At 31.2% G+C, this 26,012-nt stretch overlaps 1 pseudogene across 1 annotated transcript; it reads right to left on the bottom strand.

Annotated features, from left to right (window-relative positions):
- Positions 1-8,690: 8,690 nt before the first annotated feature.
- Positions 8,691-10,501, bottom strand: LOC120074331 (ethylene-responsive transcription factor 11 pseudogene; annotated as a pseudogene). Its single transcript, XR_016528419.1, has one exon. The product of XR_016528419.1 is annotated as an ethylene-responsive transcription factor 11 pseudogene (transcript).
- Positions 10,502-26,012: the final 15,511 nt, after the last annotated feature.

Below are 26,012 nucleotides of genomic sequence, written 5' to 3'. Positions count from 1 at the left end.
TTCTCTCTTCCCTCATCTTTGCCATTTAGATTCTCCCCAGATTTCTCTTTTTTTTTTTTTTTTTAATCGTCAAAAGAATTATAACTTTTGCATACATGTAATTTTTGTGTTTGTATTATGACACGGATATTATAAGTATCGAAAAGAACATATATTTTGTGAATTTTTTTGGAAACGGCCACATGTTCGGTCGATTCATATTATTTTTGTGATCTTATGAAAAATGTTACTGTACTACATCATATTCTCACCATCATAATCAAATGAAAGTTAACTATGATATGTGAAATAATAATGTTAAGTTAGCAAGATTCAATATATATACATACAATATACCAATTAGTAATTGAGATAATTACCTTCAATATATATACATATAATATATAATGTACCAATTAATTGAGCAGCAATATGAAATATATTTTGTTGGTATGTTTTACAGATTGAAGACCATTAGAATTATTACAGTTTTTGAAAAGAATATATGAAAAATAATATATTATGTTCAACAAATTGAGGAAAAAAATTGAGATTGTCCAGTTTATGTCATAAATGATTTGAGAAAATACGTGTATATTTGAAAATTAATCAACAATAGCAAAACATAGAACTAAAAAATAAAAGAATGAAATAAAAAACAAACAGAAAAAAATAGAACTAATCTCATTCACAAAAAACTACACCAGATCCTCCAACTCAACTCAACTCAACTCTGCACAACAAACACAGACAATAATTACCAACTCAACTCAACTCTACAAACAAACACAGACAATTTAACTCTCCAGATAATAATTACCAACTCAACTCAACTCAACTCTCTACTTTTATCACCTACCAAACACACCCTTAGTTAAAATCCTTAGCCATGTTTTTCTAAGTAAACTAAACCCTAGGTTATAAAATACTCAGTGGGAGGAAGAGATATATATGATATGTCAATGATTCCACTCACGTTTCTCCCCGAATGTTCACGCCGTGAGATTTATGCTTGGCCTCGTGGTGCCCTGGGAGCATCCCCTTCGGATGGTGTTTGCATGAGTTAATATCAAGGTGGACGGAGAGAGTATTTATAGTAAGTGAGTGAAGGTGTATGTCAACACGTCTTGCAGTCTCCTTCATTGGTTCGCACCATAAGACCATGATCACATTTTTATGGCATCCAAGTGTATTTTGGCATCAAACACTAATAACAAATAATTATTACCCTTAATATCAAATGCTACAAATTCTAATTTTATAATATTTTCATAGTAACACTATTACAAAATATTGTATTTATATTAGAAATTAATATATTTCAAATATGTAAAACAACATTTAACTTATTAATTATAACGAAGAAAGGAAAACTGACATATCGTATTGATAGCATGTCGTGAACTTGAGGAGCATAATTGGAACACGGATACCAATATAATATAATATAATATAATAATAAATTAAATTAAACATAATATATAAATAAATAAAATATATTAACAAAATATGAAATAAGAAATGTCTCTAGAATCTCGGCTTTCTCTAATTTTCATGGATTTTGCTCAATGTGTGTGTTTATAGGTAATTTGACAAGTAGGAAGTGAATTACATTGACACTAATAATGTGTAATGCTGAGACACATAGATAACACTTTGAAAAATGAGGGCATGACACATAGTTAATGAACACTAAGCATGAGCATCAAATATGCTTCTATTATCATAATATTTATAATAAAAATCAAATAAAAGACTAAATCTTATAAGTATATTGGTCTATTAAAAGTAGAGTATTTTTCTTTCCTTTTGCAATGTATTTCATTACAGCTAATTTTCATTATAATTGAGCATCATTTTCATCACAGATACGTAAAGAAATTATAGTACACATTCAAATGAAAATAGAACTAATTAGGAAAAATGTCTCATTCTTTTCCTTTTTCACAATGATTAAGGAACCTTATAACTCAATGCGTCAAAGGGAAATAGAAGCCTCCCTCCAATCTCCATCATTCACATACAATATTCCGTGTACCATCGCAATTAAAACGAAAAATATTTATAATATTATGATAAAGAAAAAACTTAGGTGCTTAAATTGTACTTATTTTTATGTAATATAATAAAAAAATTGAGCATGTGATAAATATTTTTTTTTTAAAAAAATAATTATGCAAAAGAGAGAGAAGCATAAACTACGTGCAATCTAATTATTGCTCTTATGATAAAAACATAATCTAATCTTCCTAAAAGAAGAACATACTCTAGTCATTAGATAATCTATTATTTTATTTGATAAAATTTGCACTATCTTTAAATATTTTAAAGGAAAATTTAATGTGTTGATTTTTTTTTTTAAATAGTGAAATTGTTGAAATTATTTTTAAATATAACAAAATATCACGATCTATTAGCGATAGACGGTCTAACACAATTAATTTTTAAAAAAAAAAAAATTTATCAACTATAAATTAAAATTTTATGATTAACAGAATATGTAAGGAAAAAAAATCTTAAAATTTTAGGTCTCATCTGGTAACCATTTCATTGTTTATTTTAGTTTTTGAAAATTATGTCTATGGATAATACTTTTATCCCTAAATTTCTTTATTTGTTATCTACTTTTTACCATAGTTTAAAAAATCAAGTCAAATTTTAAAAACTAAAAAAAGTTTTTAAAAACCTATTTTTACTTTTTTGAAATTTGACTAAGAATTTAACAATTGTATTTGACTAAGAATTTTGTAAAAATACAAATTATTCTAAAAAAAAAATAGACTTAAATTTAAAATAAAAAATAAAAAAACGAAATAGTTAGAAATAGAGTTTAGTTTATATGAAATGAAGATTAAAAAGTTCTGACAATTTAAAATTTTAAAAGTTTAGTGAACAAAAGAGAAATTTAAAATATAAAAAATAAATAAACTTGAAACTTTATCGGGTAAGGTAAATTTGATCGATCAAGAGAAGCCACGTGGCGAAATCAGGGCAGGTGGGGCAGAGAAAGGAGGCGGTACTAGGAGTGGGTCCGGAATTGGCTTGAATGCCACGTTCTTCATCAAATCAAAGGTAACCTTCACACTTTCTTCTGTCCATCACATTTTCCCCTTATGGGATACAAATCCTCTTTCTCAATATTTCTGAACACGCACCCCCCACTCCTCCCACGCTCTTTCATCGCGTGTTGTCCACGCTCCTCTATGGGCCTTACTCCTCCGGCCCATATACCTTTAAGCTAGCGTCGTCCTTTACCTTCACTCGTGTGGGGGCGTGTCGCCTCAAAATGCAGCAACGTCCACGTCGGAGGCAGCCGCCGCCACCCACTCATTTACTATTATTATATTATCATATTGTTATATTATTATATTATTATGCAGTCGGTTCGGTTCCTAATAATATTTTATTTTATTTAAATAATGTGAAATTGTGAGGTGGCAGTGGTAGTGTTCTAGATTAGGGTGCCAAACGTGGCACATCATAGACAGAAGGCATCTCTTTCTCTCACATTTCGGCCGCTTTTATGATTTTAATAATTTTATAATTTTTTTTTCAAAAAAAGAAGAAACTGTGGGTCCCATAGCCGTTTGAAACACGCCAACTTGCCGGTGTGACCACCTGTCTGTCTGTCTCTGTCCAACACGTCAACACGTTCTCACCTCTTCCCCCGCGCCGTACGTTGCTCCTTCCCCCAATACTTCCTCAAAATTCTCTATTTTTATACTTTTATTAAAAACATTTTATTTTTAATTAAATTACAATTTTTTATTCTCATTATGGATTTCTGTCTCTAATAATTTAGATCTTTTATTTAAGTTTTCTTTTATATATGTACATATTTTTCAGTTTCACACATGTGAGCCTTATCAAGTGGACGAATTTCAAATTTTTATTTCACCACTATGATTCAAAAAAATCCACATTTTTTTTCGTAGTAGATTTTATCAAAGTGAGAATGAATCGATGTTTTCTAAATAATTGTGTTGGTCGACATAATTAGGGTCTAAAGTTAAGTAAATAAAATATGGAGAAAAATGTGTTTTTGGTCTCAATATTTCAAAATATATTGAAAAAACAGTTAAATGTAATTAATTATAATAATTAATAGACATTAAAACAAGATATCTAATCTTTCAAAAATTAACTATCTTTTTTAAAACTCATTAAAATAGTTTTTTTTTTTTTTTTTGTCCATTTTACTCCAGATCAACTACCAAAATTTATAAAAAAAATAATAATAATAATTTTTTCTAACTTATCGATTGTTTTGAATTTTTTCACTTAAATCTAAGCCAGTTAACATGAACATTCTATCAATTTTTCTAAATAATGTGTAATGTTTCCAAATCTTATATCAAATCTCACCTAGTTTTTCAAACCTTAATTTTTTATTTGCAAAATTTTATCTTCTACAAAATCTAAAAATCACAATACACTTTAAGACCCATCTGGAAAATCATAATTAGTAAATTCATCTAGAAGTTTGGAAATTCATATAATCGTAGAAACATAAATTAGGATAAATATTTAAAAAATTTAATATAAAATTTGGGGAAATAATCGATTATATAATATTTGAAAAAAATTATAAAATCTCGCAACGGTAGGTTTCATTGAGAAGACCCAAAATAATCTATAAGTTATAAAAAATTAATTCTTTTAAACTAAATTTTAGTGATCGATCTCACTCGAGATAGACCAAGAAAAATTAGTTTAACGAATTTTCAAAAAGTGTGTTAGTTTTGAAAAGTAAAAACCTTAACAGGCCATTACTAAGAATTTTTCAATTAAAATTAAAGACTGAAAAATAGTATTTAGTAAAAAAAATCAATGTTAAAATGTAAATATCAAAATATATTGATCAAATTGAAATAAAAATTATAACATCCTAACATTTTAGGACTTAACCATGTTAAAATCAAACTCAAAAGTTAATGATTAAATACGTAATACTGAAATAAAAATAAAATCCAAAATTTAGGGAGCGTAAAAGATATTTTTATCAAAATAAAATATAAGATAACAGGTAAATTTTAATTTTTAATTTGTGTTTTTAGTTCAACATTACACTGATTATTCAAATATTTTTGTTTATTTATTTATTTATATCTACATTAAATATATTGATTAGTTGAGCTTTTTTTAAAAAAAAAATAAAATAAAATAAAATAATCGATGAAAGACTGCACATGAACAATTAGTTAGACTTGACTAAATATCTAAAATTTGAATTGTTTGCTTTAAAAAATAACAATAAACATATAAGGAACTTGATAATTTAACCTAAGTTTGGTGATGTGGGCATGTAGATACAGGAAATAAATCTATTTTGCATTTGCCTAAAGATTTGATTACCGATGATTTTTTCAAAACACAGACTTAAGTATAACACGACTTTGAAATTTAACCGATTATTAAAATGCATCTAAACGGGTCGAGTGCGGCGCGCCTAATTTCCATGAACACATTTGATTTTTTATTTATTTATTTATTATTATTATTTTTAAAACACATTAATCTTCCGCGGAAAGCTTGCTCCGAGGCGTACAAATAAAATTACATTGACTCCTTTTTCTCTTTATTCGTTTTATTATTTTTATATTCAAACAATATAATTTTGATTTTTGGTTTGGTTTGGTAAATGAATCTTCCAATCACCATTCTTGTGAAATCTCATTCGTTGCGAATTGAAGGTTTTCCCTTTTTTTTTTTTCTTTTTTAAATTTTATTATTATAATAATTAAATTTCCATTGACCCCTATCAAATGCCCACTCCTATAATAACGAATGTTTAATTAAAATGAAGGGGAATATTTTGAGAAGAGAGGGGGTGGGTGAAATACTTTTTCATAGACTAAGCTTCTTTTGATATATCATCTTCATTTGATTTGATGTGAATAGAACACGTCTTTTAAAATATTGGTATTACCAATTCTTTTTTAGTTCAACAACATACCTATTGAATCGATTGAGTATAGTTTATTGGATAAGATATCGTTTTCAGATATAGTACAATCTTTCACTTATAATCGTTGAACTAAAAAAAGAATTTGAATGGAAACTTTAAATAATCTTTTAAAGGGTGTTTGGGGCAAAGAGCAAAGTTATGAAATCTAAAGAGTTTAGTCATGAGGTCCACAATATAAGTTAATAAAACATAAGATTGGTGTTTTTTTAGAGGGTGTTTGAGTCAAGAAATGAAGTTGTGAAGATGCATAGAATGAAAAATAAATAAAACATAAAATGAATGTTTTTAATGGTGGGCCTATGAACTCTTTAGACTAAAAAAAAATGGAGTTCACAACTCTACTTACCCCAACTCTAACTCTTTGGGTCAAACGTCTAGGGATAAAAAGTGAAGTTGTGAAGTGGTGGGGTACAATATGCAAATAGTTAATAAAGCATAAAGTTATACATTTTTTTAGTCATCTGACTAAACATTTCGTTAATTATAGATAGATATATACTTTAACTAGTTGAATTATTGTTGTAACCTTTCGGCCATAATGCTCTCAAATAGTTAATGTACAATTTTCTACGTTTTTGGTCCATCAATTGTTGTTTCCCTTGATAGCCAAGTTATAAAATTTTCGAAACAAACGAAAAGAGGTTGAAATAATGTCAAACATTGCCCACGGAAGTCTTGGCGTGGAAATAAGTATACATCCTCAAAAGTTAAAAAAGGTTTCGATAAAGTTTTCACTCAAATTTTGCTTTTAAGTTTTATGTTTGGCTGAAAAATAAACTTGTGGATATCAGTTATTATGTTATAATTTAATGAAAATTTTACTTTTTGAACCTTAAAAACATTATTAAAAAATATATTAAATTAATAGGTTAAAAAACACCTTTTGTCCCTATACTTTTATGAAAGCAACCATTTAATCTCTCATCAAAATTAGATGTAATTTTTATTATTTTATGAGGTAGACTTTGTATTTTATAAAGATATTGAGTGTCTAATTAGTTTATTAGTATATCTCATTAAATCTTAATATTAATTTTTACGATAGGGACCAAATTGTTACACATTTTAAAGTACAATGACCCAATTGTTATATTGTTACATATTACAGTTTATGAACTAAATTGTTGTAAGAGTGTACAAAGACTAAATTGTTGTAAACCAAAGGTTAGTAACTTAATTATTACTTCTATGAAAGCCAAGTTACTAAAAGTGATTTTTAATCCAATGATTATATGTTAGCCACGTTAGCTTAATAACAACAACAATAATAATAGTGTAGTTAGCCATATATAGCATACCGTTAATAGAAATACCAAAAGTATAGTAAGAACCTATATCAGTTTGTTTGGTAAAGAATTCAGATTCTGTCTACGATTTTAGATCCTCTAAGTTCAATAAATTTGTATTTAGCAAACAATACAAATTATGTTTTTGAAAACTGTTTTTGGGTTCCATGATTCAAATAGTGTAAATTCTTAAAACAGTTTTTTTTTTTTTTTTTTTAATGTTTTAATTGAATTAAGATATTGAATTTTAAAACTTAAAATGCAGAATTATTTCAAATAAAAATAAAAACAGTTTATAATTTTTTTAACATGAATTTTACTCTGAATAAATTAATAATAATTTATTGTCAATCAATGAGTTTCTACAACTTATTTTATGATATAGAAATATAGTATTAAATACATTTTAAATATGTAGATGAAAACATGAAATACAACTTTATTTTTACTAAATCATTTATTTTCAAATTTCTGTTTTTTTTTAAGGAATTAAAATATATTTTGAGTTCGATAATTTAGATCCCAAATGCAATAATCAAAACATGTTTATTTCTCAGGAGCACAAAACTAAAAGGAAATTTGTCAGCAGATTTAGTGGAAACCATTTTAAATTGGTATTGTTTTTACTTTCATTGATATTTTTCTAAATAACAAATGTAAATGTATCACTATAGTTTGTCCTTTTTGAAAAGGATAAATAATTATACAGCATGATAGTTATAATTAAAATGCTAAAATAGAGCTAGTGGTTATATTCACAGGGGAGAGTTTGCCACTAACCCTTCCAAATTCCAATTCTTTCTTCCTTTCTTGCAAATTCCCTATTATATTCAAAACCCATATATGGGAAAAAAAAGCCAAATCTTCCCCATTAGATATCGCCCACCCTACACTCGGCCCCACTCCCCACACAAATTTAATCATTCAATTCTAAAATTATATATATATTATATATAATTAATTAATTAAATAAATTTAAAAAAGAGAAATCGGCAGCAGCGCATCCCCACTTCTCCCGTTCCCATGTGGTCCCCAATCTCAGACCGACCCTTTTGGCGTCGTCTGCCTTAAAGAAAAAAATAAAAATAAAACCGCCTTCAAAGCTTTCACACTCCTCTCTCGTCCCATTTGCCGCCACGCACGTGCCCCCCATACGTGTGGCCAACGCCACTGCACCACATCTAATCAATTTATTATTATTTATCGCTTCAGGAAAAATTAAATTTAAAAAAAAAAAAAACGAAATTGGTGCTGTGTATGAAACGCAACCACTGTGGCAAAGCCGCCGGCGGACTTCACTACACGTGTCCTGTGTGTTCTCTCCATCAACAACTTTTCCATCAGTCTTCCGATTTTTTGACACACTTCCACGTGTCGCAATCTTCACCCATCACCAAATTTACATTTTCGCATACATTCATAATCGGAGTGGGATTTGAGAAAATAGATTATGCATGTTTGTTCTTGTACAATGCGATCTTTTTAAATTTAATTTCAAGTAAAAATCATTCAGATGATTACAAGCTTCCAACTACATCAAAAATTAATTCATGGGGAAAAAAAAATTGCAAAATGATCCCTCGTCGACAACAACATCAGGAGGACAAAAAAAACTCCATATGGGTTTTCATTTCTTCTCTGTGTTGCAAAAAATGAGGAGATCGGATTTTGTATTCACAATCGTATCATTCATCTTTCTTTCTCCACTCGTAATATTTCGTATTTAAGTTATTTTCATAAACCCAAAAATTTAAGGAAAAAAAAGTGGGGGACCTAATTTATGATAAATCCCAGCCAATCTTTGCGTAGGGAAAAAATTTCAGGCGGATTCTGGTGGGGGGAAGTTCAGATCTAAATCCAGTCCTCCGCCTCCTCCTCCTCGGGGCTTGAGGTCTGGACCGTTCATGTCCACAACGGACGACGAGTCGGAGTCGCTTTGAACACCGCCGCTGGCCAACTCGCGTCTGAAATCACTCACCGCTTCGCGAAGATGGTCGAAGCGTAGGCGTTGGTTCGGATGATGTGGATGACTTTTGATCATTCCGGCACGAAGGGCGGCATCGAAATAGAGAACGTGATTCGACGGTGGTATGCCACCGCGGGTAAAAACTTCTCCGATCACGGGAATTTGGAACCGCTGAAATGGAAAACTGATGGGTCCGGCGGTCGTCAGTCCGCCAATACCGTGACCAAGATTGAGATTCAAAGGCGAGGAATCAACCATCAGAGCTTGCTCCCGGCTAGAGGACTCAACCGTGCTACTCTGACTCGGGCTCTGATTATTGTTGATGTTGTTAATCTTTTTGTTAAGGTTAAGAAGCTGATCGTCAGAAGGCAAAGGGAAATTGGTCTTGGCCTTAACGCCGCGGAACTCTCTAGCGGCGTTATCGTAGGCTCGAGCCGCCTCCTCCGCGGTATCAAAGGTTCCAAGCCAAACACGGCTCTTCTTACAGGGATCTCTGATCTCAGCGGCGTATCTCCCCCATGGTCGCTTCCTCACTCCTCTAAAATGCACATCCTTCACGTTACCGACGTTGGGCTTGACGGCAATCGCCTTCTCCCTCGGCGCCATTAATCCCAAAATCCAGATCAGATCAGATCAGATAAAAAGAAATGAAAAGGGGGTCGACCTCCGTCACCGTTGGATTCTTCCACCTCGAGAAAATGGTATCCGCTTCCTTCTTCTGTTTTTTGGTTCAATATTTTTTTTCTTCTGGGTATTGGGTGAGAGAGAGATGGGTTGAAAAAAGGGGGCAAATGGGTCGAGATGCCGAGGAGTGGGGATGGGATGGTGGGAATTTATAGAAGGGGTGACGATGAATCGGCGAGGAATTGATTATCGTGGAAATTAGAGGAAGGGTGTGGATATAGAGAGAGAAAGAGAGGGGGGGCACAGTCAACAAGAGGTTTGACTGAGAAAGGGGCGGCTAGTCCGAAGGGCGTGGTGGTAATTTCGCAATCCGGTCCCCGAATTATGTGTCATGTGGGGTTGTCAATACAGCAGATCCACAGGGAAGGGCGCGTTTTGCACTACTGTTGATTACGTTTGCCTTTTTACCCTTAAACCACGCGCTCTCTCTATCACCTCCCCTCGCGTACCTTCCACGTCCTCCCATTAATTTTCATAATAACTAACGTTTAAAAATGTCCAATAAACTTAAAGTTCGGGGTTTGATATCTGCAGCAGGCGTTTAGGGTGTGGGCGATTTCAGAAACTATAAATATATTAATTAATTGAAAGAAAGATAAATAAAAAAAAAAAAAAAAAAAAGAGGCGCGTGTAACGGGGCAGCAGGTGGGAAAAAGATTGTCGGCATATTCTGGCAATTCTTCGCCTCGTGACTAGGATGATTTAATTAATCAATTAAAAAACTCCAGGAATTAAAAAATTACGTGTTATTTGTTTATGGATAAAAGAAATAAAGAAATGGGGGCTGCTCCTGAGATAAAAAGAGGTTTGAAGCGGTCCATTGACAATGTGGGTGGGATGTCCCAGGGAGGGACCCAATGAGGGGTAGCCACGTGGTGATGGAATGGGGAATTGCCTAATAACGCGTTGGCGGGTTCCGCAGCCACGATAGCGAACCATGGGGTAGTTTCAAGTTTGGTTGGTAACAGAAGCACACATGGGGCGCGCCTTCTGACGCCACTTTCCGCTTCATTTTTCCACTCCCTCCAAATCTCACGCTCCTTTTCGTTTACTTTAATCTCACGCCCCCTCTCCTCCATTTTATATCCCCCTTTTACTAACTTTCTCATTTTAATTCTCTCCACGTCACCTACTCAACTCCACATAATTCCTCTTTTTTATTTTCTTTTCTTTTTCTTAATTTCTTAATCTTGTAGATCCTGCCACGGTTTTATGGTGCTATATTCCTAGATTCGCTTCCAATTCCTTTTTCTCTAAACCAAAATTAATAAATCAATCATAATATAAAAACTTCACTATAATTGACAACATAACTTAATGAATATAAGTAAATTTAATTATAATATTGTTAAAAAGCTTTTTTAGTCCCTAAACTAACAATTTAGTTCTTAAAACTTCAATTTGTTAACAATTTAGTCCTTGAATTTTACTATGTAACAAGTAAAATTATTTCAAATGATAAAACTGTTGAAAATATATATAAGATATACCAAAATTTTAGAACTATCAATGATAGACACTAATAGACATTGATATAAGTCTATCAGTGTCTATCAATATCACTGATAGACACTGATATAAGTCTATCAACATTTATCATTGATAGTTTTAAAATTTTGCTATCTTTTGTAAATATTTTGGTTCATTTTCTATATTTAAAAATACCCCGTGTAACGATTTAGTCTTTGTACTTTCAAATTTATAACAATTTAGTCCCTGTGATATAAACTATGGTTAAGATTTAATGAGATTTATTGCATAAATAAACCGATAAACTAGTTAAAAACTCAATATTTTTATTAAATATAAAGTTCACATCATAAAATAATAAAAAAAAATGACATCTAATTTTGATAGACTTGTTTGCATTATGGACTAGCTTATTGTGAATTTAAAAGTACAATTACTAAATTGTTATATAGTAAAGTTCAATAACTACATGAACTAAATCGTTACAAACTAAAATTAAGGGACTAAATTGTTACTTTCATAAAAGTTCAATGACCAAAAGTGTTTTTTAACCTTGTAATATCTAACACCCCTCATCTGTCACCTATGAGCTTGAAATATGTATGAAAACCAAACAAGTGAAACTAAATTTTAATTAGAGATGAACTAATATTTTAGGTGCTTAAACACGAAACCTCTCTGGACTACCTACTCTATACCATCTTAAATCACCGATCGATCCAAAAACTCAAGTTGATGGGTGAATGTAAATCTAATTGTAATATCTAGCATTTACTATGTGTTCTGTACTTGTACTAATATGTGGGACTCATTGCCCGATTTGTAATAAAAAAAATGTAAACTAATTGACGAGCAGAGGATGATCAATCTGTTTAAGTTTCAAAATTATGTTATCATTATTGTTACTGTTTGTGTATTCTTGTAGTATGAGAATTATGAATATGTCACATTTAATGTTACCATTATTGTTTAGGGTCAAACGATAATGGTAACGGTAAAGACAACAGTAATAGTATATGTGACAGATTCATGATTCTAAGTATATGTGATACAAAACAATCTAATTACCTTTTGTGATTGTGACCCATTACAATTGATTTATAGATGGAATTTTATTACGATTATACCAATTTTCATTAGAATTGGTAAACATGGTCTTAGTTCGACTCATGAAAATTTGAAATTTGATAATTTAGTTATAATAGTATAAACTCACCAATTCAAATTGACATATAAAATTTTTCAAAAATTCAAACCATAAATTCATAATCATTAACATATATTATACCAATTGAGTTAGTGTTTGTTTTGATATTCACCACGTTTTAGTTATTAAAAAAAAATCATGTCACAAAACTTTAGCATAAGGATATTCATTAGAACTCTAGTTGTTATCCACCTTCTTTTAAATCGATGTTAACAACATTAAAATAAAAGAAAGTTCCAAACTAATTTGAAATTGGTAACTTTTCAGTACCAAAATTATAATTCAACATACATTTTATAATCCCATTGCCATTACGAAGACCATTTTTTGGGTACTTCTTCATTTACATGGTGAAATTGTAGTTTTTTTTTTTTTTTTTTTTTTTTAAAAAAAAAACCACTAAGTTGTTTTAATTAATTATACAATATTTGTAGTCCAATAATTAAAGAAGGGTAGATCAACTATCAATCTATAAAATGATAATTCGTACTTTCTTTTAGAATATGGTTTCTAAGTACAATATGGAATAGGAAAATTCAAAACACATACTTCTTTGTCGTTAACATATTTGTATGTTCGATTTGACCATTGTGAATTTACTAATTAAATGAAACTCGTACCATAATTAATTAATAAACTATTATAAGTAACGATAATATTTAATTGTATACACATTTAAAAGATAGATATCAATTGCGTGACCAGGTTGTAATTGGGATGCATGTGTTAAATCCAATGAATGAAATTCTAAATTTGAATGAAAAAGAGTCTTTCAGTTCAGCCGTAGAAGGAAGAACAACCAACTTTTGGAGTCAATAACGTTTTGTGGTTTTTTCTATTTTAGTTAATTTAATTATACACGTCTTTCTTTTTTAACTATTTAGACACTAAGAATGACATTAATGATGTATATGTATTCCACTTTTATTTTCTGGTCTAAGTTTTCCATTGATTTATATTTGTATCGATCTCCTTTTGTGTGTGCGAGCTAATTTTAAATGTCAAATTAGATTTTTTTTTCAAATAAAAAAATATAAGATCAAAATCCTCAAGAAGGTAGTTGGTTTGCTAACTAATTGTTAAGGTTATTTGATAATTAGTTGGTGATGGTTAGTTGAAAAAACTTAGACGTAGGATTGTTGCTTGATTATGACCATGACGGACAACAATAATAAATTTATAAGAAAAATATCAATTTATATCCCTAAATTTATAGAGTTGTATCGTTTTAAACCTTAAATTAATAATCGTATCAATTTAAACTCCGAATGTTTGTAATTGTATCGATTTACACTTTCTATTATGCTCCATTTGAAAAAATTTCGTGTGAAACTTATAATTATATAAATTAAGCTCTTTAACTCTAAAAATAGAATCAATTTACTCTTAGACAATTTTTTTTTTTTTTTTGAAAATTGTCAATGCATGTACTCTAGTTGTCCATTATGTAAAATCGCCGTTTGAAGAATTATACGCACGTTTGAGAATTAATGCATCGATAATTTTCAGAGGCAATCAAAAATTAATTTAGAAGTTTAATTAACTTAAATTATAACTTTCATCCAATACTAGTCGAGTGAAATTTGGAGAGAAGGTAAATTGATATGAGAATTTTAATTCACACAACCCTATATTTACCCTAAATTTATTAGTTTAGCCTTATTTCTTATTTGATGTATAAGATGTAAAATGTTAACTCTTGATAGTCCCGACAACTTGCAAAATTGTAAAAGTTAGAAACAATCAAAATTAACGATAGAACATTTTAAGATAAAGTAAAACTCGTGCCAGTATAATTTTAGGTTTAAGAGAGTTTATATACTGAAATATATGAATTACGAGTTTAATTACTCTTTAATTAGAGTCGATAGTTAAATAAGATGAGATCATGCGTGTCGTGACATACCTTAATTGAAGGCAGTGGTTGGGAAGCAAGGGGGCGTTATCATGCCCAAGTTGAAAATTTGTAAAGTTGGTAGTCATGTAAGCTAAGACAAAACTATGCCCCTAAAATGTCACATATTATAGAAATATGGTGATTCTCCAAGAGATAATTATTACGTACTATCTCCACGCATTTTTTTTGTCATTATCCATTTATGTAAATAATTTTGTTTTTTGAATTTTTTTTTAAAAAAATAATCGCAAGTGTTCATACCTTTAAAATGTACCACTTAAATTAAATTAAATTTTCTTTGAAAAACTAAACCTCTTTAGAAAGAAACAATCTAGCTCTATAGTAAATTTGATCTCTAGTCTCTAGCCCCTAGAAAGTTTTAAACTAGTCACTCCAAATTTCTAAATTCTCATGTAAAATAAAATCTAAAATTTCAAACTTTCAAGATATATATATATAAAAAATGTTCTCAAGAGTCAAGATATAAAAACCTAAATAAAAAAATACTAAATCAAGAATTGAGCAAAGGCTTGGTTTTTTTCCGGCCATAAACTTACATTTTTTTTTTTCTCGGAAACAAACAAACGACATTTCAGTTTTTTTCTTTTTTGACAATTATTTTTAGTTGATTCGTTTGAATTTTTGTTGGTAAGGCTTTGAAGTATTCAAACCATTATTAAATTAGGTGAGATTACACTACATTTTTTTTTTTTTAAAAAATGGAATTGTCATCCTTTTATCCCTCTAGAAGAAATGTTTACTAAATAATAGGCATTTCACTAAAAAGAAAAACGTTTATATTTGAAAACTAAACTTAAAAAAGAAAAGGAAAAAATAAATAAATAAAAAGAAAGAAGAAAGAGCAGAGAATGAATCTCAAACCGTTCCGTTTCTTGCATCACATCGAAAATTGATTCTTTTTCTAAAAGAAAGGGAATAGATAATGAGAATTGAAATGGCAGCCCACTAACAGTTGCCGAAAAAAGGACAAAAGTAGGGGGGAAAAAGTCAATATTTGAGGCGGAAAAGCCGGCGGAGTTTTGTCGGAAAGCCGGCGGAGGAGGTGACTGGAAGTTGACGCCATCAAATGCAAATGCAAATGCAAATGCAAATGCGGCTTGAATTGACTAGAAAATTGTAATTTGGAGGCAGATGCATTAATCCAAATTTACGAATAAAACCCAAATGGTGAATAATAATAATAATTAATAATTAATTGGGATATTGGAGGCGGTTGCGTTCGTGGCAGCAAATAATAAAAGCGAGAAAAAGGTTACAAAAGGGAAATAATAAAAATAATAAAAAGAGAGTTAGTTTTAACGGAAAGACCTGAACGTGGAAAACGTTGTCCAAAAAAATAAAAATAAATTAAAAAAAAACGTAGCGTGTTTGATGTCAGTTTGACGCGTGACGAGGCGTGCCCGTTTTTTTTACTTTAGAAGCACCCAAATTAAATGCCCCCCTCTTGCTTTCCAGTTTCTATTTCTATTTCCAATTTTTAATTCTAGCGAGTTTAACGGATTTTTTTATTATAATATTGTAGTTTTGCAAAGTTATTAGAAAAATAAGGTTGTTTTGAAATTAATTAAAGAAATGTGGTTGTTTTGTCTATTCGAGACTAGAAGTCGAGGGTTAAGAATTCGACGAAGATGAAGGTCGAAGGTTAAGAACTCGATGAACTTGGAAGAAGTGTTTGCATGGAGGGTTGTCGAAGTCGAAAGTTCAACCCTAGACAAGCAAGATATGTTGAACGTTGAACTTTTGACTTATGTAGGTCGAAAGTTCAACCCTCGATAACCCTCTATGACGCGTCCTATCCCTGCCATCCGTTGTCACTGACGCTGCCGTGCCTGACCATTTCTGCCACTGTTGACCAAGATTCCCGCAGCTTTAAACGCATGCATGCCTGCCTCCCTCAATCACCACCTTTAATTTTCCAACCCGTGGGTTGAGTGTTGTGCTTTTAAACCCCTAATTTCCATTCCTTTGCTCACTGCCTCATTGCTTCCCTTGCTCACTTTCTCACTACCTTCGAAAGTCATCTCTTGCTCATTGCCTCCTTCGAAATCATCTCTTGCTCACTGCCTTGAAATCATCTGCTTCTTCCTCTACTAATTGCTCACCACCCTTCGAAATCATCTCCCTCTCCTCCCATTTGCTTTCCGTTTCCATTACTCTTCTTCTTAATATCCCTCTCCTCCCATTTGCTTTCCGTTTCCATTACTCTTCTTCTTAATATCCCCCTCCTCCCATTTTTTAACTCACTGCTTTCCATTTCCATTTCTCTTCTTGTATTACGTTTAATACAAATTGTTCTCACACAAGCCTTGATCACAAAACTATACTGGTTTGTTACTCTACTAAATTTTTATTTTTTAAGAATAATTATTAATTTTATTTTTGTTCTTATATTATTATTTTTTTATAGATTATTATTATTTTTTAATTTTTTTGTAGTTGTTGTCAGATAACAAATAACAGGAAAAAATGGTGAACGTTGTCACTTTGAAGGAAAAAAGAGAACTATCGTCGAATCTGTGAGTTGAACTTATGATATTTGAAAAGTTTAGTTTATTCTTATGATATTTGATTTCTTTAGTATTAATTTTGATGTTTATAGTGTTAAAATGTTTAGTTCATTGTTATGTTTAAAAAATTGATATTTATAGTTTAATACAAAATTATTGTGATAGTTAACAAGTTTAGTATAGTTTAAAAAGTTTAGTATAGTTTGAAAAGTTTAGTTTATTCATATGATATTTGATTTCTTTATTATTAACTTTGATTTTTATAGTGTTAAAATGTTTAGTTTATTCTTATGTTTAAAAAGTTGATATTTATAGTTTAATACACAATTAGTGTGATAGTTATTGTGATTTTTTTTAATACATTTCTTATGATATTTGATTTTTTAGTATTAACTTTGAAAATATAGTTTAAAATAGTTTGAAAAAGTTTAATTTAATTTAATTTTTTTATTTTGTATTAAATTTGAAAAAATAGTTTTAAAAAGTTTAATTTGTTGTTATATTTAAAAATAGTTATAAAAAAATTAATTTATTGTTATGTTTAAAAATAGTTATAAAAAGTTTAATTTATTATTATGTTTAAAAAGTAGATTTTTATAAAACTTAAAAAGTTTATGTTTATAAATTTAAAAGTTTAATATTTTTAGTTTAATCCAAAATTATTGAGATTTTTTAATATACTTCTTATAAAAAGTATAATACAAAAAGTTGATTTTTTTTTTTTTTTTTAAAATGGCAGACAAATGCTTTAGATTTTTGTGCTTTACAAATGGTAATATGATTGATGGTATTGATAGAGTTGATTATGACCAATCACCAAGTGGGAGTTTTAGCATAAATGTAAGGGATGTTACTTAGTGTAGATATGAGAACAAATCAGATATAAATAATATATAGACATTCTAATCTAGAACCCTCAAGATTAATAAGGTTTATGCCATTCCCTATTTCGAATGCACAAGCTATGAACTTGATGTTCTCAATGGCAATGCCACTGCGAATTTAGGGCATTTGTATGTAAATGTAAATATGATAGAGGTGAATATAAACTTGAATACATCATTTAACCAATTTGAAGATCCAACTCAATGTATTGATCCTGATCCGGAGTTAGTTGCATCGCCATGTGATAATGAAGATATGGCAGCTAACAACCTGTACAGAGAATTTAGAATTGAAACGGATGATGAATTTGAAGAGTTGGATTTCGATGGTCGTGAACATGAATGCTTTCAGATACATTCTACAATTTGAATATGAATGTACAAAATAACATTCGAGAATATGAACCAATTGTAGCCCCTGTGGACGCTGACAATACTCAATTGTATAAAGGGATGATTTGTCAAGACAAGGAAATGCTACAACACGCGGTTAAATGTTTTGCAATAAAATGTCACGCACCATATGAGATTGTTGAATATACACCGATGATTTGGACAATTCGGTGTAAGAAGTGGGAGGAGGTTGCAAGTGAATACTTCGTGCAATAAAGAAAAAATCACATGGCTTGTTCGAGATCACTAAATACGATGAGCAACATACATGTTTTTATTCAGAACTAAGTCAAAGTCATGTGCAATTGGATTCATCAATGATTGCACTAGAGTTCTGTGATGCTGTATGAGAAAAACCATTTATCAGTGTAGCACAACTACAGTCCGACATGAAATCAAAGTTTGAATATCATGTTCCTTACCATATGGTATGGGAGGGCAAAAGAAAAGAGTTGGCTAAAGTGTTCGGTGATTGGGATGAGTCTTACAATTTGTCACCCAGGTAATTATATATGGTTAAGCAGACCAATCCCGAAACTAGAGAGTTAAAGAAATGCTTACTGAAGACCATGTTATCCTAACTTCTGTATTTTGGACATTTGGTCATTGTATAAAAGCTTATAATAAATGTCGACCGATAATTCAGATAGATGGTATACAACTTTACGACAAATATAGAGGAAAACTGTTGATTGCTACATCAATTGACTCGAACGACCATTTTCTTCCACTTGCGTTTTTCGTTGCTGATGAAGAGTCCGCAGACTCATGGGGATGGTTCCTGAAAAACCTGAGAGAAATTGTAACACATGAAGAGGTGTGTTTAATTTCAGATCGACATGCTGGTATAATGGCGACAATGAAATATTTAGCAAATGGTTGGACGGGACTGAAATGTCACCATCGTTTCTGCTTACGACATATCGTCAGCAACTTTAATAAAAAGTATAAATTTAATTCATTGAAAAATTATGTTTATCGTGCCGAGTGTCAGTTTCAAATTTGAAAGTTCAATAAAGCAATTGAAGATATCAAAGAAATAAATCGGAGCTGTCTGAGTTTTTTTGACAACATTAGTTTAGAGTAATGGACTCAAGCACATGATAGAGGATTCAGATATTGGTGGATGACGACAAATCTATCAGAGTGCATAAATGAAGTTCTCAAAAGAGCTCGAATGTTGCCTATAAATGCTCTTGCTCAGATAATATTCTTCAAATGCGTGAATTATTTCGAGAAAAGAAGAGAAGAAATAAGGGATGCATTGGAGCGTTAAGATAAATACACCCGATAATAATAATAATAATAATATCATTATTATTATTATATATATATATATATGTTATTAACAATTTATTTCAAATATATTTTATAATACTAAGTGGAGTAAAAATCCAGGTACGTACACGAGAAAATAAATAAATGGGCTGCAAGATCTAGTAAACATGAAGTATAATCATACGATCGTTATGAAGGTGTGTTTTATGTGAAGACCGGACGTCATAGTCTTAATGCCAAAGGAGGAAATGTTCAAATATTGAGGTTAAACAGGCTCGAGCGGTACTGTTCATATAACAAGTGGCAAACATTCAGCATTCCATGCTCGCATTTTATGACCGTTTGCTCACATTTTAACATGAACTACGAAGACTTTATTGAGGACTACTATAAATTGTCAACGTATACTGAATGTTACTCTCCTCAATTTCAACCTGTACCGCATGAAGATTACTGGATCACACACCCTAATATGCTCATCTTACATCCTGATCCATCGTTGTTGAGAAAACCTGGTAGACCGAAAAGTTCACGTTATCACAACGAGATGGATTGGACAGAACCAACCACTCGACAACGATATGGATTTTGTAATCAGTTAGACCATAATCGAAAGAAGTGTCATTCGTTACTAAGACAGACTCCAGATAGTTAGGGATTGAAAAATAAATATTTTTTTTTATTATATATTCATTTTATTGTATATTCAATTTTTTATTATAATTTATTGTATATTCAATTTTTTTATTATAATTTATTGTATATTCAATTTTTTTATTATAATCTATAAAGTTATACATTATTCTTTTAATTGAAAAATAAATACTTCTTTTATCATATTTATTTAATTAAGTGTAGATAGTTTTATTGTATATTCAATTTTTTTTTTATTATAATTTATAAAGTTGTACATTATTCTTTTAATTAAGTTGTACATTATTATTTTAATTAAGTTGTACATTATTATTTTAATTAAGTTGTACATTATTATTTTAATTAAGTTGTACATTATTCCTTTAATGAAGTTGTACATTATTCTTCTAATCGAGAAACAAATATTTTTTTAATTGAGACATAAATATATATTTTTCCTTTCAGATCATGGCTTTAAACCCAGAACTTGTTGATCCTGATGTTTTGTACGACCAGTCCATTCATCGATAATTTGTTGTATGACGAGATCGTACTACTGGAGAAATATCTTGCAGGCGTCGAGAGGCAGTTTTCCAGTGCACTATCCCGCTCCACCATCGAATACTACTGCTACTACGCACATCTGGATTCTATGGGGTTTCCATATTGGGATTTATTCAGTTGGACTGACATTTAATCACAGCCTTGGTCGAGAGATGGAGGCCCGAGACGCATACATTTCATATGTCTGTTGGAGAGTGCACTATCACTCTACAAGATATAAAAGTGTAGTTGGGGTTACCTGTTGATGGTGAGCCGGTCACACGATGACTGGTCACAAGTTTGTCAACTGTACCTCGGTGCGACCCAACCTACTGACAAGATTAAAGAATTGAGGTTAAGTTTGATATGGTTAGGAACACAATTCCATGAGCTCATAAATGATGCAGACGAGGAAACCCTCATAAGATATGCGCGAGCATATATACTACACATGATGGGTGGAAGTCTGTTTTCAGATAAATCAAGTCATTTTGTTCACTTGATGTTCTTGCCATTATTAGCTAACCTCCATGATACGAGGCGGTATTCATGGGGTGGAGCATGTTTGGCATGGTTGTATATACAACTATACAAAGCAACAAGACCTGAGGTTCGAGAGATAGCTGGGCCTCTCATACTTTTGCAACTATGGGCTTGGGAGTGATTTCCAACAATGGCTCCACAACTACAATATGTTAATGACGCTCAGTTAGTTGGATGAGCCTACGGTTCTCGGTATGTTGTTTTAATTCAATTTAATTTTTATATCACTGATCTAGTTAATTTAGATTCTAAATTATCAATTTAAAAATTTAGGTGGAGAGAAATTTTGTGTGACTAGGACAACCACACATGTACTCAGCCAGTATAGATACATGTTTGATCTGCTTCAACCTGATCAAGTACATTACACTGAACCCAATTGATTATTTTATACATATTTTTATTGTATTTGTCTTTAATGTTCTCTAATAAAATATTTTATGTTTCAGGTTATTTGGAAGCCGTACAAAATTATTATGCATACTTTGCCTAATTTTTGTACGAATGGTCAAAACATATGGCGGACGATGAGTCATCTCATATGTTTTCACATTGGTGAGTGGCATCTTCCTGATAGAGTGATGAGACAATTCGGTTCTCAGCAGGATGTCCCATCGCCTTGTAATACTGAACTTGTACTACATGATATTAACTTAAGGACTAGAGATTGGTCCGAAAAAGTTGCACATTTGGTAGTGCGATGGTACTATCGTGCAAGGTTTATTGCAGTGGGGTTTCTTTTGAACAGTTTGACAGGGATGTCACTCAAGAATATATTCATTGGTATAATAATATCACAAGGCGCTACATCACTCGTCTGAGAGTAGCTGTGGGTCATCTGGTAGATGAATGAATATTATCTAATTATTTTTTAATTTAAATTTATTTTAAATATTATCTAATTGCTTTATAATTCACAGAGATCGAACAACAGTAGACTCCGTGAAGTTGCGAATGATCTGAACCAGGTTCTTGCTATATGTAGTGACAACCAAAGCTATATGGAGGAAATACATTATATGTACGATATACCTATTGTTCCTCCACCAGCTCCTAGACGTAGAGGACCTGTACGGGAAGATGATGAGTTTAATGATGTTGCCCATAATGTGGAAGAGTTGCCCCCTATGATGCAGACGCAAAGTCAAACTGATTATGTTGTCCGATGATGATGATGTCAGAATTTGGTTCAGGACATTATGACTCAGAGGCTGGTCCTTCATCTTCATACGTGCATGGACATGGTCGGAGTCGTGGAGAGCATAATGAATATTTATATTATGAAGAGCCTGCAGAGGTACTAGAGCAACATCAAGAAGAACCCGAGCAACCTCAAGTTCGAAGTCGACAACGACAACCAGATCGAAATCGACGACGTCCGCCTTGTGGGACACATTGATTTTTGTACTTATTTTTATATAAATGAGTTATTTTAATTTACACTTTTTTTTTATTTTTATGAGATATTATTTTTTTTAAATTTATTATTTTTAGAGTTTAAATAAAATAATAAAATAATAAAATATTTTTAGAAATTGTTTGTATAAAATGAAAAATTTTTTAAAAAAAAGAAAGAAAGAAAGAAGAAGGTCGAATGTCTAAATAATTAAAAAGAAACAAAATAATGGCAAGGTCCCTCGACCCATTAAAAAAAAAAAAAAACAATATTTTCTAAATAGTTTGAAAAGTACCATATTTTTCTAAATTGTTTTTAAAAGTACAATATATTTTTAATTTTCCCGAGTTTAACTCCATGTTAATTAAAATATATTTTATTAGAAATTATTTAAAGTGCTCGGTGTTTGATGAGATGATACTCGATGGTGATTATCAGAAGTTTTTAAAATACTCGATGACTCGGTGAGAAGATATTCGATGGTGATTATCAAAGTTCTTAAAATACTCGATACTCGATGAGATCATACTCGATGGTGATTATGAGTAGTTCTTAAAATACTCGATGCAATACTTGTTGTGCAATAATGATGTATTCGATTAGGTCTAATTAGTTTGTTAAAGCTCATCTATGTATATATATATATATACTCATAATTCCTTTAATGAAGAATTTGAAAATATTCACTCTTTTGAATGTCGGTAGCTAATATATTTTATTAATTTAATTTTAGTTAATAAAATAGTTCTAGTCTCCAAAATTTAATGAAAGTAACAGTTTAATTCATATCTAGTACGATTTGTAATATTTTAGTTATTATTAAGTTTTAAAATATTCTTAATTGATAAACCATTTGAGAATATTTTTTTTACTAAAATATAAACGTAACAAAAGTTGACATTTAATTTTGAAGATTTTTTTGTTATGTAAATTCTAAAGTACAATAATTAAAGTCCCGTTTGATAACCATTTTGTTTTTAAAAATTAACCCTATAGATACTACTTTCATCTCTAAATTTATTCTTTTGTTATAACTTTTCATCAAACACCTTTAAATTTATTCTTTTGTTATCAACTTTTCACCAATTGTTTAAAAAACCAAGCCAAGTTTTGAGAACTAAAAAAACAATTTTGAAGAGGTTGTTTTTGTTTTTGGAATTTAGCTAAAAATTCAACCATTCTACATGCAAATCATTGTAAGAAATATGAATGCTATGAACTTAATTTTTCACAAACAAAAACAAAAAACCAATGGTTATCAAACGGGGCCTAAATTTTACTTATTATAATTTAGGAACTAAATTATCATTTAGAAGTATAAAAACTACATCGTTATGAACTAAAATTCAAAGACTAGATGGTTGCTATTATAAAAGTTTACTTTTTATTGTTGACCTGAGCTGTACTAACTAACCTTCCAGTTCAGTATTGTAACATAAGAAGTACTAGAATAAAAATAAAAGAAGAAGAGAAAAAAGAACAAACAACACAGAAATTATAGTGGTTCAATCTCAAGGTGTGATTTACATCCACTGTGAAAGGTCTCTCAATCTTCTTTACTAACATTTATAACAAGAATATAGAGGAATTCTTTTTGGAAGAGGAAATACAAAGTTGATCATAACAGCAACAAGAAGAAAACACTTAAATAGCTAGTGCTTCAACTTTTCCTACACATACTTGATTCTCGCTAGCACCTTACTCGATGCTCACTGCTCACCTGAAAGCTTGCTCTCCTAAATGTTTACTCGCTTACTTGCTTACTCGGTGGCTCGCTTACTCGCTTCCTCAATGCATGCTTACTCGCTTCCTCGATGCTCCCTTGAATACTTGTTCAACTAGCCATTTAATTATATCAGGGGAAATAATTCAACTAAGACAACTTTACGCACGATAAAATTCCTACTTGACTCCGGGAGAATTAGGATACCAATCCCAACAATCTCCTACTTGTCCTAATACCTCGGGAGACTAATGTACAATACATGAAAAAATACAAGTACAATATACAATAAACTAGGCCATACTCTATACCCCAGTATCATCTCCCACTTGTCTTGGACAAGATGCCACATGTCCTGTAGACCAGGACTCTTTAGATAACCCTCGAAGTCTTTAGCCGTGAGAGTCTTTATAAACGAATCTGCAACGTTATGCTCTGATGCGATCTTCATGACTATCACATCACTGCGATGCTCAAATTTTTAAGGAATTTCCTCAGCCAAACAGCCTCCTTAGCAGCTTCAAGAGTGGCTACATATTCAGCTTCCATAGTGGAGTCCGCAATGCATCTTTACTTGATGTTTCGCCAAACTACAACCCCTTTATTCAGAGTGAACATTGACCCTGATGTCGATTTCCGAGAATCTCTATCAGTCTGAAAGTCAGAGTCTGTGTATCCTGTAACGATCAAATTTTTATCTCCATACACGAGCATATAGTCCCTCGTTCTCCGAAGATACTTGAGAAGCGTTCTAACAGTCGTCCAGTGATCTAATCCTGGATTGGACTGATAACGACTGACAATCCCTACTGCATAGCAAATGTCAGGTCTAGTACACAACATTGCATATATTAAGCTTCTAATAGCTGAAGCATAGGAAATCCGTCTCATCTTCTTAACCTCTTGAGGTGTCTTAGGGCACTGATCCTTAGACAAAACGATTCCACGCCTGAAGGGTAACAAGCCCCTCTTAGAATTCTGTATCATGTACCTGATCAATATTTGATCAATGTACGATGCCTGAGACAAGGTCAACCTCCTGTTCTTACGATCCTAAATGATCTGGATCCCTAGAATATACTGCGCCTCTCCCAGATCTTTCATTTGGAATTGAGTGACTAGCCACTTCTTAATGTTAGTCAGAAAGCCTAAATCATTCTCAATGAGTAGGATATCATCCACATACAGTACCAGGAAAACTACTGAGCTGTTGATGATTTTCTTGTAAACACAAGGCTCATCAACGTTCTGATCAAAGCCAAACGATTTGACAAATTGTCAAATCTAATGTTCCTCGATCTAGACGTGTGTTTGAGCCCATAAATGGACTTATTAAGCTTGCAAACTCTTTTCTCTTGATCTGGAACAATGAACCCTTCTGGTTGAGCTATGTAGATGGTCTTCTCAAGATTACTATTAAAAAAGGAAATCTTGACGCCAATTTTCCATATCTCATAATCATAAATTGTGGCTATGGACAAGAGTATCCTGATAGACTTCAACATGACAACAGGTGAGAAAGTTTCCTTATAGTCCACTCCCTCGACCTGGGTATAACCCTTTGCCACGTCTAGCCTTAAAGGTCTGCATCTTCCATACCTCGTTTTTGCTTGTAGATCCACTTACACCCTATA

The sequence above is a fragment of the Benincasa hispida genome, chromosome 3 (genome assembly GCF_027475165.1).
Source record: "Benincasa hispida cultivar pf3 chromosome 3, pf3_genome.v1.1, whole genome shotgun sequence".
Classification (NCBI taxonomy): Eukaryota; Viridiplantae; Streptophyta; class Magnoliopsida; order Cucurbitales; family Cucurbitaceae; genus Benincasa; species Benincasa hispida.
This window is presented reverse-complemented; position numbering and strand designations above follow the sequence as displayed.